Here is a 14,486-nt window from a genome sequence, read left to right on the forward strand (position 1 = left end):
GTTATCAGCCTTATTGTCATACTACATCCAAAACACAGCGCTGTACTGGCTACTAGGAAGAAAATTAACCCTATCTTAGCTGAAATCAGGATAAAGATACAGCTAATAGAACAAATTACGTGGATCACTGGCTGACTCCTGTACCCCTACATGGGGGCAGTAAGCAGGATCCTGAACAAGATGCTCACAGTTAGGCCTGTCTTCCTTTTCTTCCTGCCTCACTGCCTGCCTGCCTGCCTTCAGTCCTTGGTGACACCCAGGCTGCTGGCAGCACAGCAAGGAGGCTGGTGAGTATTGTTGCATTAGCCATTATTAAAGGCTGTTAGCATTGTATGCTGTGACATGGGCCTGGTATTTATTACCTTTTCTCTGGTTTGCATGGTATCGTCTTGGATGGATGTGAGCCAGCTTCCACATCCTGCCCTTCCTCTTCCCCTCCCACGAGTTCAAAATCCAGCTGTGTTCAGCAGGTATAAAAGTGCTGACCTAGAGAGCCCATGACAGCCAGCTGCACTCCCCTATTCCCTTTCTCTCCTGTTTCCATCACTCATTTTTCAAATGAAGCAGTTCTGCTCTTTCTGGTGCTCAAAATGGGAGCTGTGCTTCTCAGTGCAGAAACTTTCTGCCCTTACCGTCAGTCACACAAGGAGTTCATGTGCCAGCTGCACCAGGTTAGGAAAAGAATCACTTGTATATGTGCAGGGAGAGCCAGCTAGTCTATAATTCAGTTTTCGGTCTATAGTGTAGTCTATAGCTAGTCTATAATTTCAGTTTTGATCAAGCAGATAACTAATTCAGTTCACCAATTGAAGTTTGTTATGAGAAGCAGTCTCAGCAAGGCATTGCTCAGCAGCATAAATCCTAATAAGTCTTCATAAATATAAGTTTTGCTGTAGAATTTTCTGATCAATGGAATAGGTCTTTTGCTGTCTGGTCAGCTTTCTTTCACATCACAGCTGTCTGGGGAAGGGCAAACAAAGGCATTAGAGCATCCATGAAAATATTTATCTTCCCTACATAGCAAATGTTCCCCAAATTGCTGTTCATTGATGGCTTCACCCCATGGCCACCTTCCCACAACAGGTCCCTGGCCCAAGGAGTCAAAAAGGGCTCAACAGTACTGAGGAATCACCATCTGAATTGCCCTGTGCAGTAAACATGAGACTGGATCTTGCTCTTTGGGTGTTGGTGGAGCTGGAGTTGAGGTATGAACTCACAGACTTTGTGCTTGGATAGTCAGTAGAAGAAAAGACACCTGTCATGCTCCAAGGGTTCCAAAAGTGGACTAGCATCTGTATCTGACATTACAGAAATATGGGTGGGTGAAAAAATACAGAGTGAAATGAGGATGAAATTTGTTTCAGTGAAAAACTGAACAATAAACAGCACCTGTTGTTTCTGTGCTTTTTGACTGTCAAACATGAAATGCCCAGACCCATCAGGGTACTGCTGGTCACTATTTTATAGCATTTGGCAAAGCTGAGTAGGAAAAAGATGCAACCTAAGAATCTCTGGAAATTGAGGGAGGCATGAAGTTTTTTTCTTTTTCCTCTGAAAACTTTTTTTCTAGAAAAGTAAGTAGGACAGACTCAAAGGGGACATTCCATTCATGGTCATGATAACTGGTGAATTAAGATGTACCAGGGCCACGAGTCTAAACAAAGGGATATGCTATGTTAGAGTGTAACCATACTGTGTGAATTAAAAGTTGACAGCAAAGAGCCATCTACAAGTAAGCAACTCTGCAACATCTCCATTAGTCCAGGGCACTGAGTATCCCTGCATGCTCCAAGCCAAGTGTTGGCTTGTTTGGGGGCTGGGAATTGCACTGTTGGAAATGACAGGCTGCCAGGCCGTTCTCACAGATACAGGCAATTTCTGCAGTGAGCCAAGAATTAAACTTCGTGGTCAAGAGTTAAACCTTGTGAACCCGTGTCAAATAACAACTCTTTTGTAGTTCATATGGTATTTATGCATTTGTACTGTTAAAGAATAAGTTATTTGGAAATAGGTCTCAATTTTGAAATCTTTTAAATTTCCCGTTTTACATACTGTTCTTACACTATTAGAGGGCATCATCTGCTGCTTTTAAAATGTACTCTCAGCAGAAATTTGAATAACAAATGTTACATTAAGCTAATAAACATCTTTAGGCTAGTGGGTCATGGCACTGGAACTGCCTGTTTATGAAAGCTCAAAATTTTTCAGCTTTAGAAACCCATGGAGGCACATAAATCACTCAAAATAAACCCACAGAGAAATTACCTCCCCTTCCCCACTGCTGTCCTACTGTGGGAAAGACCTTTTGCTATCCCTGTTTTCCCCCCGGAGTGAAATCACATCCACCATTCAATACAAAATTAATAAAGGTATATAGAGCATGTTGAGCAAACACTGACATATCCCCAATGGTGAATTTACATCCCCCCATTCTGTTTAAAATTGATAAAGAAAGACAAGGCATACAAAACCAACACAGGAGAGTATAAAACCCCTCACGCAAAGCCTGCCAAGGCTTGGCACTGAGGGCGGACTGGAGTGAGCGGCTCTAAGCGTGAGGCAAATCATGTGGAGGAAATGCTGGTTCCTTTTCTTGGGCAGGTTCAGGAGGGCTGTCTGGCAGCATGCCCAGTGGATTTGTCACTCAGGAGTGGGCATTACCTGAGCTATTTGATGTGTTTGCAACATTTCTGTGACATTCCCTCTTTCCTGCAGGTGATGCGCAGGATAAAAGATGCTGTTTCAATTGGAGTCTTGCTCAGCTGCAAGACTTCCACTTGCCTTCTGCCCTTCCCTCTCCCAAAGGCACACTCTGCTGTCATCAGTGTGCAGTTATGGGTTTGTAAAAGCGTTCTGTGATCTGAACAGCCAGCCAAAGGCTTCATGGGCTGTTGTGATGGACCAGGGACTGCTGGAGCAAGAGATTGAAGATACTGTGAATGTCTGTGGCATTCGCCCCCTTAAAAAATTGCCTAATTTTATTATAGAAAATAGGTAAGGGTTTAGTCCTAAACACTGCTTAGATAATCTGTCTTAATCATTATTTACTTCTCAGGTACCTCTTTATGAACTGAGAGGCCTGGCATGGAGGTAAAAAGCAGCAAGATGGGCTCTTCCAGTTATCGTACAGAAATTAAATATAATCCCTTACTCTCAAAGCAGTCAATAACCTCTTCTTAACCAGCATCTGTTACATCTGTACCGTTCAGAGCTGTGCCAGCCCCCTCCACAAGTGCCAGGCGTTGACCCAGCTGCAGAAACTTCCCACAACTGGTCGTGTACAGTTGAAAACTGTCAGTTTTTGAAATGTTTATGGCCACACATTTCTGAAGAGATGAGCTGTCTTGTGTTGTGTTCTGGCTCCAGGTTAAGCTATTCTTTATCACTCTGATGTTTTGTAGAGACTGCTGATTACTCTCAGGTTTACAGCATCAGCTTCTCCCACCAGTTCATGTGTATTTTATGAGTCCGGAGATGTTTTGGCAGAAAGTAGAGCTGTCCCAAAAAGCATTGTTCCTGCTTGTCTTTATGCTTGCCTTTTTTCTGTACTTGCAGTGTCTGAAGAAGGGGAATGCTATAGCTGTGGCAAGGAAAAGCTGCACAGGCTGCTTTGTAGAGTGATGGCTGATGTGCATATTTACAGCTGTCTAGGAGCAAAGTGTCAATTGCATGTCTTAGGCTCCTCACCTACCAACTCCTCACACTGCCTCTAAGGGAAATTGCACCAGTCTGTGGTGGTCTGTTGGAGGTCTGCAAATGGCACCAGTTGCCACAAAAGCCGCATTTATTTGGGGAGTGCCTTGCAAAGACTCCAGAGAGTTCTTCAAGCTTGATGTCCCATGTGGGTTCATACCAGTCATTAGGCATCCCCCTTGTGCCCTGTGGGACAGACCCACAGTGTCCTCCACCTGCCAGCACTTTAGTTGCTCTTTAGTGGGGACAAGGTGAAGCTGCTAATCTAGGAATTTCAGAGACATATTTTGCAAGCAATGCCTTTTAGCTAATTTAAAGGTGAACTGCTCATTTGGATGAGGAACTGTGTGTTAGGTGGGATGAAGCTGTTGCAAGAAGACATCTTCCTTCCAAGAAAATTCTTTTCTGTAGGCGAGTCTTTAGTCATCTTTGTAACCTTTGTCATCCTCTCCTCCCTGGGGAGTTTACTCTGTGACCTTTGCTATTCTACCAAGGCGCCTCATAAATTATTATTCTTTTAAATGGCACTTAGACTGTCATTGTGACTGCTAGCCTTGAAGATTTGCAGTCTACCCTGTAATTTTGAGGGGGAAAAAATGGTTAAGTGACAGAAGAAATATTGTACTTCACGATAAAACTACTTTTGTGTTTCATTTTCCACTCAAGTCATTCATATCCCTGTCACTAACCTCATTCAGGTCAAGGGCTTGAGGCAGAGAACGGGCATAATATTTTTGGTCAGACTGATGCATCTGAATATTGAAAACATCTGTAATTTTGAAATTGAAATGAACATTGTGTTAAATCCTCAGGCAAATATTATCAAGGCGTAATAGATTACTGAAGTTTGCATTTCTTCTGGCAATTCAGACCAAGGCTCTGTTGACTGGTTATTCCAGACATTAATGAACCTGTTTGCACAAAGGGAGCTGCTCCTTATGGCTGCAAATTAGATCCTGGATTCTGCAAACTTCATAGGCAAATCTGTGGGCCAAGCAGTTGAGATAATAATGAAAAAATTAATCAGGCACACAGTAAATGTGAAGCATGGAAGACAACATCTGCAGCACTCAGTGGACGTCTGGGTAACATACTTGCAGTGCTGTTTGGCCAGCTTACATCTGTAGTGGTTCATGAGAAGAGAACAGATGCTAGTGTGAAATAGGTCATCATAGCAGCAGGGCATCAGAACAGAGGCACTTTTTTTTTTCCTCTTCTTCTTCTTTTTTTTTTTTTTTCTTTTAGTAACAGCTATTTCTTTTTATTCACACCAATTATGAAAATGTTAGCCAAGTATGCAATGTGAATGCATGTATTGTGACAAGCCAATACTCCTAAAGGGTGTCAAGGCAAAAAAAAATAACCTGACAAGGAGGCTTCAGAGAAGCAGCCCTTTTGCATTACACACTGAGTATTCTTTAACAGACATAGTGATAATTTTTTGTTAAGATTATGATCTTTTCCCCCCCATGCTTTATTTTTGTATTTAGTAGAGATGTTACTAAATGCCTTCTAGGTGGCTTATGCCCAGAAGCGAAGATGCTAATTCAGGCGAGTTTCATCAGTCATTTCAAAAGAGAGGTCACACAGATAAGAGAAAGGAACAGTACACAGTATGTGAAGCAGTGACATTCAATGAGCCCTTGTCACTAGCAGCCATTAGCATGGAGGCCTGCTGTTACGTTTCAGTGCTTTATGTGCTTTTCTTGACCAGGCAGGGAGCCTTCCGAGCATTGTAGCAGTTACTGGCATACAAGTCATTGTTTCTTTCTTGAATGCTTTATATTTTTAGTACCATTTCGATTTTTCCGTGTCCCCTTGTGCATCTAAATTTTAAAGCGAATCAAAGAATGCATAATTCATATCCGTCCCAGAGGTAATGGAATGACTCAATGATATCTGGGAAGGACATGATTTTAAATTTCATGTCTTATGCAAGAGGTCATTTTTATCCAAAAAGTGCAAAAATTGGTCTCAGGGATACCCAGATAATTATCCTTACAATAATGAGTGTGGATTCCAGGGGGGAGTATCACAGGAAGCTTTAGTGTCTTGTGTATCACCATCCCTTATGTATCATGTTGTCATGGTTGTCATGATTGAAAACTTAGCAACTGATAAATCTCAGGCTATGACTTGTATTTTGACTTGGAATAGCACTTGCAGGAGTTGTGAAAAGACAGGTTTGCTTTGATTCTGTTGAAGTATTCATGCAAGATGTGAAACATTTGTTTAGTGCTGATATTCTTTCCTTCATTTAAAGCAAAACCAATTGTTTATTGATGTTGGGCAGAACCCGTCAGTCGATGCTTTGTCACACAGCACAATTCCACTAGACTGTTTCTGTTCTCCTTTCCCAAAAGCCTAGAAGTGCCATGGCTAGAAATAAGTTTCTGGTTCTGTGATATGCCATATGTTTGAAAATGCACTTTAAGGTCTGTATTACAGACAGTTCAAAGGGAATTTAAATTAGTGCAGTATTTTCTCTTTTCTTTTAATCCAGTTCCATATATTCATTGCATTTTTACCCTGAAACATATCTTTAAAAGCAACTTACCACTTTGCATTTTATTTAACTTGGATTTTGCTATATTTATATAATTGTTATGATCTAGCTGCCCCTATAGTGTAAAATGTTTAATATCCTCTAAACCAATTCTACTCTGACTTTTAGCATTTTGTATCCAAGGAGACAGCTAATCCTATTTGCTTTTACTTTGGAATCTTCCCAGTTTAACTTCTTTCCACTTTTTGCAGGATTGGCCATGAGAATTTGTAACAGTCATTTGGAAATACTGTGATGGGGCCACCGAGAAGTTACTTTCCTGTGTACAGGTCTGTAAACTGTATTGTGTTCTGACTATTTGTCATGGTTTAGGAATGGTATTCTCCAATTTAAGGTTCCCACTGAAACCACTTCAGGCTATATGCTACTCACTCCCCTCCTCTCTCCCTGCCTCACTCCCTCCTTCTCTCCTCCTTCCTCTCCCCCGTGGTGGACTGGTGAGGAGAATGGGAGTCACAAAATAGAAAGATCACGGACTGAGATAAGAACAATTTACTGGAAACAGCAATGAGATAAGAAAACAAACAGTAACAGCAACAATACTTATGACGGAGTGTGTAAGAGAAAGAAATCTTTTTGCTGACCCCATGGAAACCTCTGATAATACATGGATAGTCCCTCTGCCATACTACCCAGTCCAGAGGTAAGCCCTTGCCTCTGTCCTTGGAAGATGACCTGAGGTGGTACAGGATAACTTCTGGGTCCTAGCTGTACCTTATCCTGGCTACTGCAAAAATTAACCCTGCCCTTGCTGGAACCAGGAGAGTATTTCAGCATGTAGACCCCTGTGCTGACTTGTTATCTTTTTTATCTTGAATGCCAAATCTAATTTTATGCTGGAGAAAGTGTTGTGAAAAATTATTTTTGTTTCTCGGCAGATGCTTAGGCCATCACTCTATTCTGGTACTGTTGTATAGATGTGGAGTAATCCATTCGTCTTTCCTTCCAAGTGAATGATTGCAGATTATGGAGTTGAACTGCAGAAAGGAATTGGGCCTGTATGTCATTTTCTTCTCACTGCTCTGCCTTTCAGTATGTGCTGGAGCTGCATTACCCTAAAAGGCCCTGCAATCGACTGCTTCCACCCAGGCTGCTCATATGTGAGCAGCTGACCACAGTTACAGCTGTGGATGTTTTCAGAGGCACACTTAGCAGAGGATCAGCAGAATTACTGAGGCTTTTGGGTCAGGAGGAGCTCAGGTTCGTGGAAAGTTTATGAAAGTGAAAAAAAAGTTTATATTTAAGAGACTGTAAAAAGAGCATAATAATAATGGCTTGACTCCTGTAGTGTCAGCATGGCAAGAAGTGGTGAGAAGCTTGTAGCTAATGCTGTGTCCTTGTCAGCTAAAATGATAGTGTGGCCAGAAATCACTCTGATTTAGAGGGTAGAAAACACTCCCCTGCATTTAAATATGTTTTTCTATGCAGCTATATAACAGAGAAAAATTTGATTTCTTACTGCTTTCAAAGCTAGTACTGAACAGCATTTTTATAGAAATCTGCTAAGAAAAACCTATGGGAATCAACTTTTCCATCTGGGTGATCATACCCTGCTATCGGTCACACTTGGGGTCTGTTGGAATTGTATGCCCTGAATAATAATTTTAAAAAATGTTCATTTTGGAATATGCTGTATTTCATTTGCTTGGCTTACCTTAGCATCCTTTGGGTGTTACTTCTTTTCTTGTTGGCTCTGTAGTCACATACTGTTTTATTAGTCAGTAGGAATTCTGCAGGGAAAGTAGCCTGTGAAACTTAAACGAAATCAGATGGATTAAGGAGATGAGAGGTATCCAAAACAACTTTTAATTCATGCTTGTAAATGATTATGATTATATGATTATATCTTTTAAAGCCAACACAGCTCCAAGACACTTTAGAAACTCTTTGAAACTAGATAAACCTCATACAAGGACACAGCTTCTGTAATGGGCAAAACCCCCACACCAGACTGGTTGAGATACTCCAGATACAAATCTGATAGTGGTGCCTTGGGCCTGTGTTGAGTGAAAGCTCTGTGTTCAAAAATGAGTAGCTTTTCAGTGTAATTGAACAACTGTTGAATGATCTGCATCATCCTAAGGCTTTTACTGCACTGCTTCTTTCTTTAATGATGATATCCCTTCAGGCAAAATTTGTGGTTTTCTTAGACAGGGGATGGGGAGAAAGAAGTGCAGAACAGTGGAAGACATTTGTGATAAAGGGAGAAAACTAGTTGCAGTGGAGGCATTTGTGTACTTCACTTTACTAGTAGCAACGGCAGCTTTATAAAATCATTCTTTCCAGACCTGTCTATGAGTGTTGTTTGAATCACGGCTCACCTAAGGCTTCCAAGAGTTACTGCTGAAATTGCCAAAGCAAAGTGAGGTTGGGCCTGCGTCTTAATAATGTAAAACAAATGCAATCAACAGCTGCCATGTGGAGAAGTTTCAGGCAAGTCATTTGTCTAAAACACATTTTAAAAGTTTCCTTGTTCAGCAGTCTACTTCTTGGGTAATTGTGATGTACATACAAATTAGTATTATGCCATTTAAAAAGAGGATAAATATCATATTCATTCGATATATGTACATGTTAGATGTATATTAAGTGGCATAAAGTAGTTGGGTAGGAGTGTGCTGTACTTTCATTATAATGCAGAAGCAAAAGAAAACCAATTAAATTAAAAAGCAAGACAGTTCTACTGAGGAGATAGAAGGTGTAATTTCCCCTTGGAAAGTATTGCCCCAAGGTGTTATCAAAAGGTATTACCAGAAATAGATATTTACATCAATAAGAGTGTCATCACAGCTATTTTTTCATATTATGCCTTTATGAAGAAGTTACACTGGTTACAGAGCAGTGACAAAAGGCTGAACTCACTGATTCTCAGCCTGGGATCTGGGTGAAGCTTCTTCTGCAACTGTGTAGATGCCATTTCTCTTGGACCATTTCTCTGCAGTGTCTGGTATTGATGTTGAATGGAAACAGGATAGTGATCTAGCTGAATAATTAGTTTAACCTGGATCAGCTATTTCTGTTTATCCTGGTTTTCACTGCAAATTTCAAGGGTTTTTTTTGTCATTTGTAAGTATCTCCTCCTCTTGTTTTCTTAATCTTTTGTTTATTCCCTGCATATTATCCCTCAATGTGTTCTCCAGAGAGGCCTCTTTTTTCCTGTGATCTTTATTACTTGCTCTTGCTTTATTGAAGTTTTATTAATTTATTGCTTGAGTTTCTAAAATTTTCTATTGAGGTCACTAAATACCTCTTGGGGTGTCCTCAAACCTTTGCCCTTGACACGCCTGTGATGAAACAAGTATCTTCGTTTTACAGGGAGCAGAGAAAAACAAAAGTGGTGAAAACAGTTCATGGCCACCAAATGGGATGAGAAGCCTCTGATTTCTGGGGCTGGGCTCCTCTTCTCTGTCCTCCTGTTACAGCCTCCTGGGCACACAGTCAGCGTGGGCTGGCTCCTGGGGAAGTTTGGCAGGAGGAGCACTGCTCCGTTGTCTTGCTGCTTCTCAAGTGAAGAAATCACGGCTGGCAAAACACCAATCTGTCAAAAAAATAGGAGGGAAAGGGAGAAGGGAGAGGAAGAGTCTAGGGAGGACACTCTTCTACCCTAGCATGTAATCATGGCAGCTGTACCTTAGATCTCCATACCAGTGCTGCACGTGGACTTGCTGCTGCACTGGATAAAAATGCAGCCATGCCCTAAAGCACTGCTGCCAGGAAGGCCAAACTCTCTGTACCACCAGGCTTTCCTCAGGGCACAGCTGTCCCACCAGAGGCTCCCATGGAGGGTTGCAGTGAAAACGCAGAGGGAGCCGGTGCACAAACCAGGACTGTGGAGGAGCATGATTATCTTTGTGCATCTTATATGTAAATTACCTGGCTACAAAAAGGAAGGAAGGCTGATGTTACTGCCTGGAAATATGCCACGTGTGCATTTGATGCATATATTTGAATTATTGAAAAGATGAGAACAAAATAAATTGGTAGCTGGAGAAAATCTGTAAGCTAGATGCTTGAAGGAAATATGGGAAAATAAAATGGGAAGGTGGGGGAAGTGAATCTCACAAAGCTGCCGTGGAGGGAGAGTTGTATTTATTGGAACAGAAAACCAAACGAAACTGTGATTTTTCAAAGACTCTTGTGTCCAGATCATGTGCATTATGTGCAAGCTATAAACACAAGGAGCTGGTGCAAGGACTTGAGCACAGGTCTTGTAAGGAGTGACTGAGGGAGCTGGGGGTGTTTAATCTGAAAAAAAAGAGGTTCGGGGGAGATCTTAGCACTCTTTACAACTACCCAAAAGGAGGTTGTAGTGAGGTGGGACTTCGTCTCTTCTCCCATGTAACAAGCAGTGGGGTGAGAGGAAACAGCCTCAAGTTGCACCAGGGAAGATTTAGATTGGATATTAAGGAAAATTTCTTCATGGAAAGGATTGTCGAGCACTGGAACAGGCTGCCCAGGGAGGTGGCAGAGTCACCATTCCTGGAAGTGTCCAAAAAACATGGTCACGTGCCACTTAGGGACATGGTCGTGAACATGGCCATTGTGGATTAACAGTTGGACTCCATGATCCTGGAGGTCTTTTCCAACCTCAACAATTCAATGATTTTATATGCATTTGTTATTTTCATTTTTGAATGGTGGCTCAGAGTATCTGTTACCATCCTGCTCTGATTTTTTGTTGCCAACAGCAAGACACAGAACAAGTTATTATGAGAAAATCTAGAAAGGCAGTTTGCTCACCTGAGTAAGAGCTGTGGCCAGAAGAACTGCAAGAGAGTGAAATTCATGTGTATGCAGGGAAAACACACCAGCAACCAACCCAGACAGCAGATTGACCTTCTGCTGGATTTTATGTTTTGAGTTCTTTTCAAGGTATTTCTAGGAATGGTCACAAGTTCCTCCTGTGCTGGAGGAACAGTCTGAAAACATCTGTAAATACTTCCCTGTTGTTTAATGATAGCTGCTTCCCAGAAGAATGGGAAACCAGTTCAGAGACTCCTGCAAATGAAGCAAAGTTTTCATTGGCTCACATTAGGAGTATGGCTCTTTACTTGCCTCACTCCGGTGATGTCATCTTCTGCTTCAAAATGGCACTTTGATGATAATTTTTGCCAATCTTAATTCCTGAGGGATGACATTACAAGAAGGGAGATCTTTAGTGTTAGTGGTCAAGAACACCTTAGGGACACCAAAAATAATTTGGCTCATTTGCCTTCACTACCAGCAAGAGCAGAGTTGTCTAGATAATCAGAGAGAGATGTTTATCCAATCTTCCAGTAAGGAATATTTCAATGCCATCCCAGGCAGTCTCTTCCAGACCTACACAGCACTTGGGTATTTTCAAAACCCACATTATGCTCTACATGCTCCATAGGAAGTCATTTGGTGTCTTATTTATAGTGAAGCTAGAGAACAGTTGGACATAACTTTCTTTATGGTAATCTTTTAAATATTAGAAGGGAAAATGACTTTACATTGTAGCTGATTTAGGTTGTTCATCTATTTTATAGAATAAGCATTTGCAGATCTTCTAGGTTCCATTTCAAATAGTTTTTCCTGGCTTCATCCTTCCATGTGTTGCTAAATTCTTGATACAAGTGCCAGCCTTCAGAAGCTGAAAATAGTCAATATGACTTTCCGATAATACAAATTATGTAAAATAAGCCCAGAATTTAAAAGTTCAGTAATTAATTATGGAGCTACACCCTCAGCTAAAATGACCCCAATCCATATTATACCTCAGCTGTGTGTAAGTGGAGTCACTGCTAGTGCCTTCTCTCTCTTCCATCAGTTAAACTCTCTCAGTGTGATTCTGGGTAATGAATGATGCTTTTGGAGAAGCACTAAGTGTGCAACTGATGGCTCTCAGCATATGGATAATGGCTCATCTTCCACCTTTTCATTGCCCACATTCTGCCTGCACAGAGATAGCTGAACAGTAGATGAGGTGAAATGGTGGCCGTAGAACATTTCAGAAACAATAATTGTCCATTATGTCCCTCTAAAAGAAAGACAGCAAAGAACTGCTAAGTTTTTTACCCCTACGACCCTCAGAAGAATCAATCTTACATCACGAAGAATAATAATAGAAGAGGGACGACAGCTGTTCAACTGAGCACCATCAGTGTTGGCACCTTGCAGGAGCAGTAATCCCCTTGACCGAAGCAGGTGTCACAATAAGATAAAAGTCATAAGCTACAGCTACAGTCAGAGTCTGTTGCCATATACAGAAAGATACGAATTGATTTTGCTTCTGAAAGGCAGTTAAAACATCTTCTCCAGTTGAGAGGAGAAACCCGCTGTCACCACTACTGTTCAAGTCCCCAGAAACAGCAGTGAAACTTGAAGAGATAGTTTTTAAAAAACAAGGACTGTTCACATGGCCAAGCACCAACCAAAATGAACAGTTAAATACCAAACTTTTATTTTTTTCCACCACAGCACAGAACAGTGTTGGCAGGGTTACGTCCTTTTCTTCTGCTTTTCAGCTAAAGTATGAAAAAAGGCTACCTGTTCAAATACTAAATGTTAAAGGATTTTTTTGAGTTTGTTTACATGAGAGCAAATCATAGAATCTTAGAACCATTTAGGTTGAAAAAGACCTTTAAGATCCTAAAGTCCAGTGCAACCCTTACCTCAGAACTGCTGAGTCCACCACTAAACCATGTCCCTAAGTGCCATATCTACACATCTTTTAAATACCTCCAGGGATGGTGACTCCACTGTTTTCCCTGGGCAACCTATCACAATACTTGACAACTCTTCTAATGAAGAACTTTCCTCTAATGTCCAAGCTAAACCTCTCCTGGTACAACTTGAGGCCATTTCCCCTTGTTCTGTCACTTACTATTTGGGAGAGGATGTTGACCCCACCTCATTACAACCTCCTTTCAGGCAGTTGTAGAGAGCAATAGGCTCTCCCTGAGCCTCCTCTAGGCTAAACACCCCCAGCTTCCTCAGCCACTCCTCTTATGATTTGTGCTCTAGAACCTTCATCATTTTCCTTGCTTTTCTCTGGACATGCCCCAGCACCTGAGAGATCCAGAACTGAACACAGGACTTGAAGTGTGGCCTCAACAGGGGGATGGTCCCTACCCTAATCCTACTGGCTACATAATTTCTGAATGATGGCAAGTTTGGTCCTGCAATTAATATATTCACAATGCTATCAGCATTAGAAACTGCTTGTCAAAAGTGTTCAGCTCTTTTTGTCAGCCTTGTAAAAACTCTTTGACACCAGCTTAATTTAGAACCAAGCTTTGTTCATCTTCAGAACTCAAAGCTGAGCAAAATCAAATCAATATCAGAAGTAATAGTAAGGCAAAGTCTTGATTTTGGTAAAGTTCCAGCCTTCTTTCTGGAAGAAAGAGATGTAGCACTTCTGAGATTGAGAATTCCAAGATGCACTGCTCGAGAGTGATTCAGGTTTCTGGGCTCAATTATTACTTCAGAAAAGGGAAAATACAGAGATAGGGACTACTAGATGCCACAAGTTATATCTATATATAGACCAAATATCTTGGGTCAAGCTACTCTTTAACTTTGAACCTTCAGAACACGATTAAAAATTAACCAAGGAAAAGGTAATACATACTATTGCTCAAAATATCCTAGAACTGAAAAAGAAATGTTCTTCATCTAAGTAGCCACAGTTTTTTTTTCCTAGAACTATCCTAGAAAATTAGGAAGTAGCTTGAGGGTCCTGCAGCTATATCAGTTGTACTGACACTTCCCAGTAGAGCTGTGGCTGACCCATTTCTGAGGGCCTCCACCGGTGGAGATTCTCTGAGCAATTCATTCCAATGCCCAATTTTCCTTACAGTTAGAAAAATGCTTTCTTTCTTTTTTTTAACCTGAGTTACTTCTGTCCTACCTGCAATGAAGAGGAATAGATTATTCCCTTTGTTCTTGCAACCATGTTGGAAATTTTCAATGTGTTTTGTCATGTTTCCCCAAGTTTTGTCTTCTTTGCATTAATCAACAAATTATCCCTTCAATTTTTTGTCATGTTTTTAAGAGTACTCACTGTGAGTCGGTGACATCCTCCTTAAAATGTGGCATCCAACACTTCACCTAAGGTTATGGTTGAACTCTTTCCCAAACAAAGTAATGAAGGAGAATTCCCTCTTTTGTTTTGTTGATAACATTCTCCTTTATATTTCCAGTCTGATATTCATACATATGTGACAGTCACTGTTGAAACTCGTGATCTACTGCCTAACCTCAG

At 41.1% G+C, this 14,486-nt stretch overlaps 1 protein-coding gene across 6 annotated transcripts in view; it reads left to right on the top strand.

The window, feature by feature from the left end:
* Nucleotides 1-14,486, top strand: part of ENOX1 (ecto-NOX disulfide-thiol exchanger 1) — a 309,445-nt gene that overhangs the window by 57,460 nt on the left and 237,499 nt on the right. For all 6 annotated transcript variants that reach the window (XM_066176219.1, XM_066176215.1, XM_066176214.1 and 3 more), the window contains one exon: nucleotides 6,451-6,528. The gene's annotated coding sequence lies outside the window, so the exon portion shown is untranslated. The remainder of the gene's footprint in view (nucleotides 1-6,450; nucleotides 6,529-14,486) is intronic.

The sequence above is a fragment of the Chamaea fasciata genome, unplaced genomic scaffold, assembly GCF_029207755.1.
Source record: "Chamaea fasciata isolate MVZ Bird 193981 ecotype frontalis unplaced genomic scaffold, bChaFas1.0.hap1 SCAF_2, whole genome shotgun sequence".
Taxonomy (NCBI): Eukaryota; Metazoa; Chordata; class Aves; order Passeriformes; family Sylviidae; genus Chamaea; species Chamaea fasciata.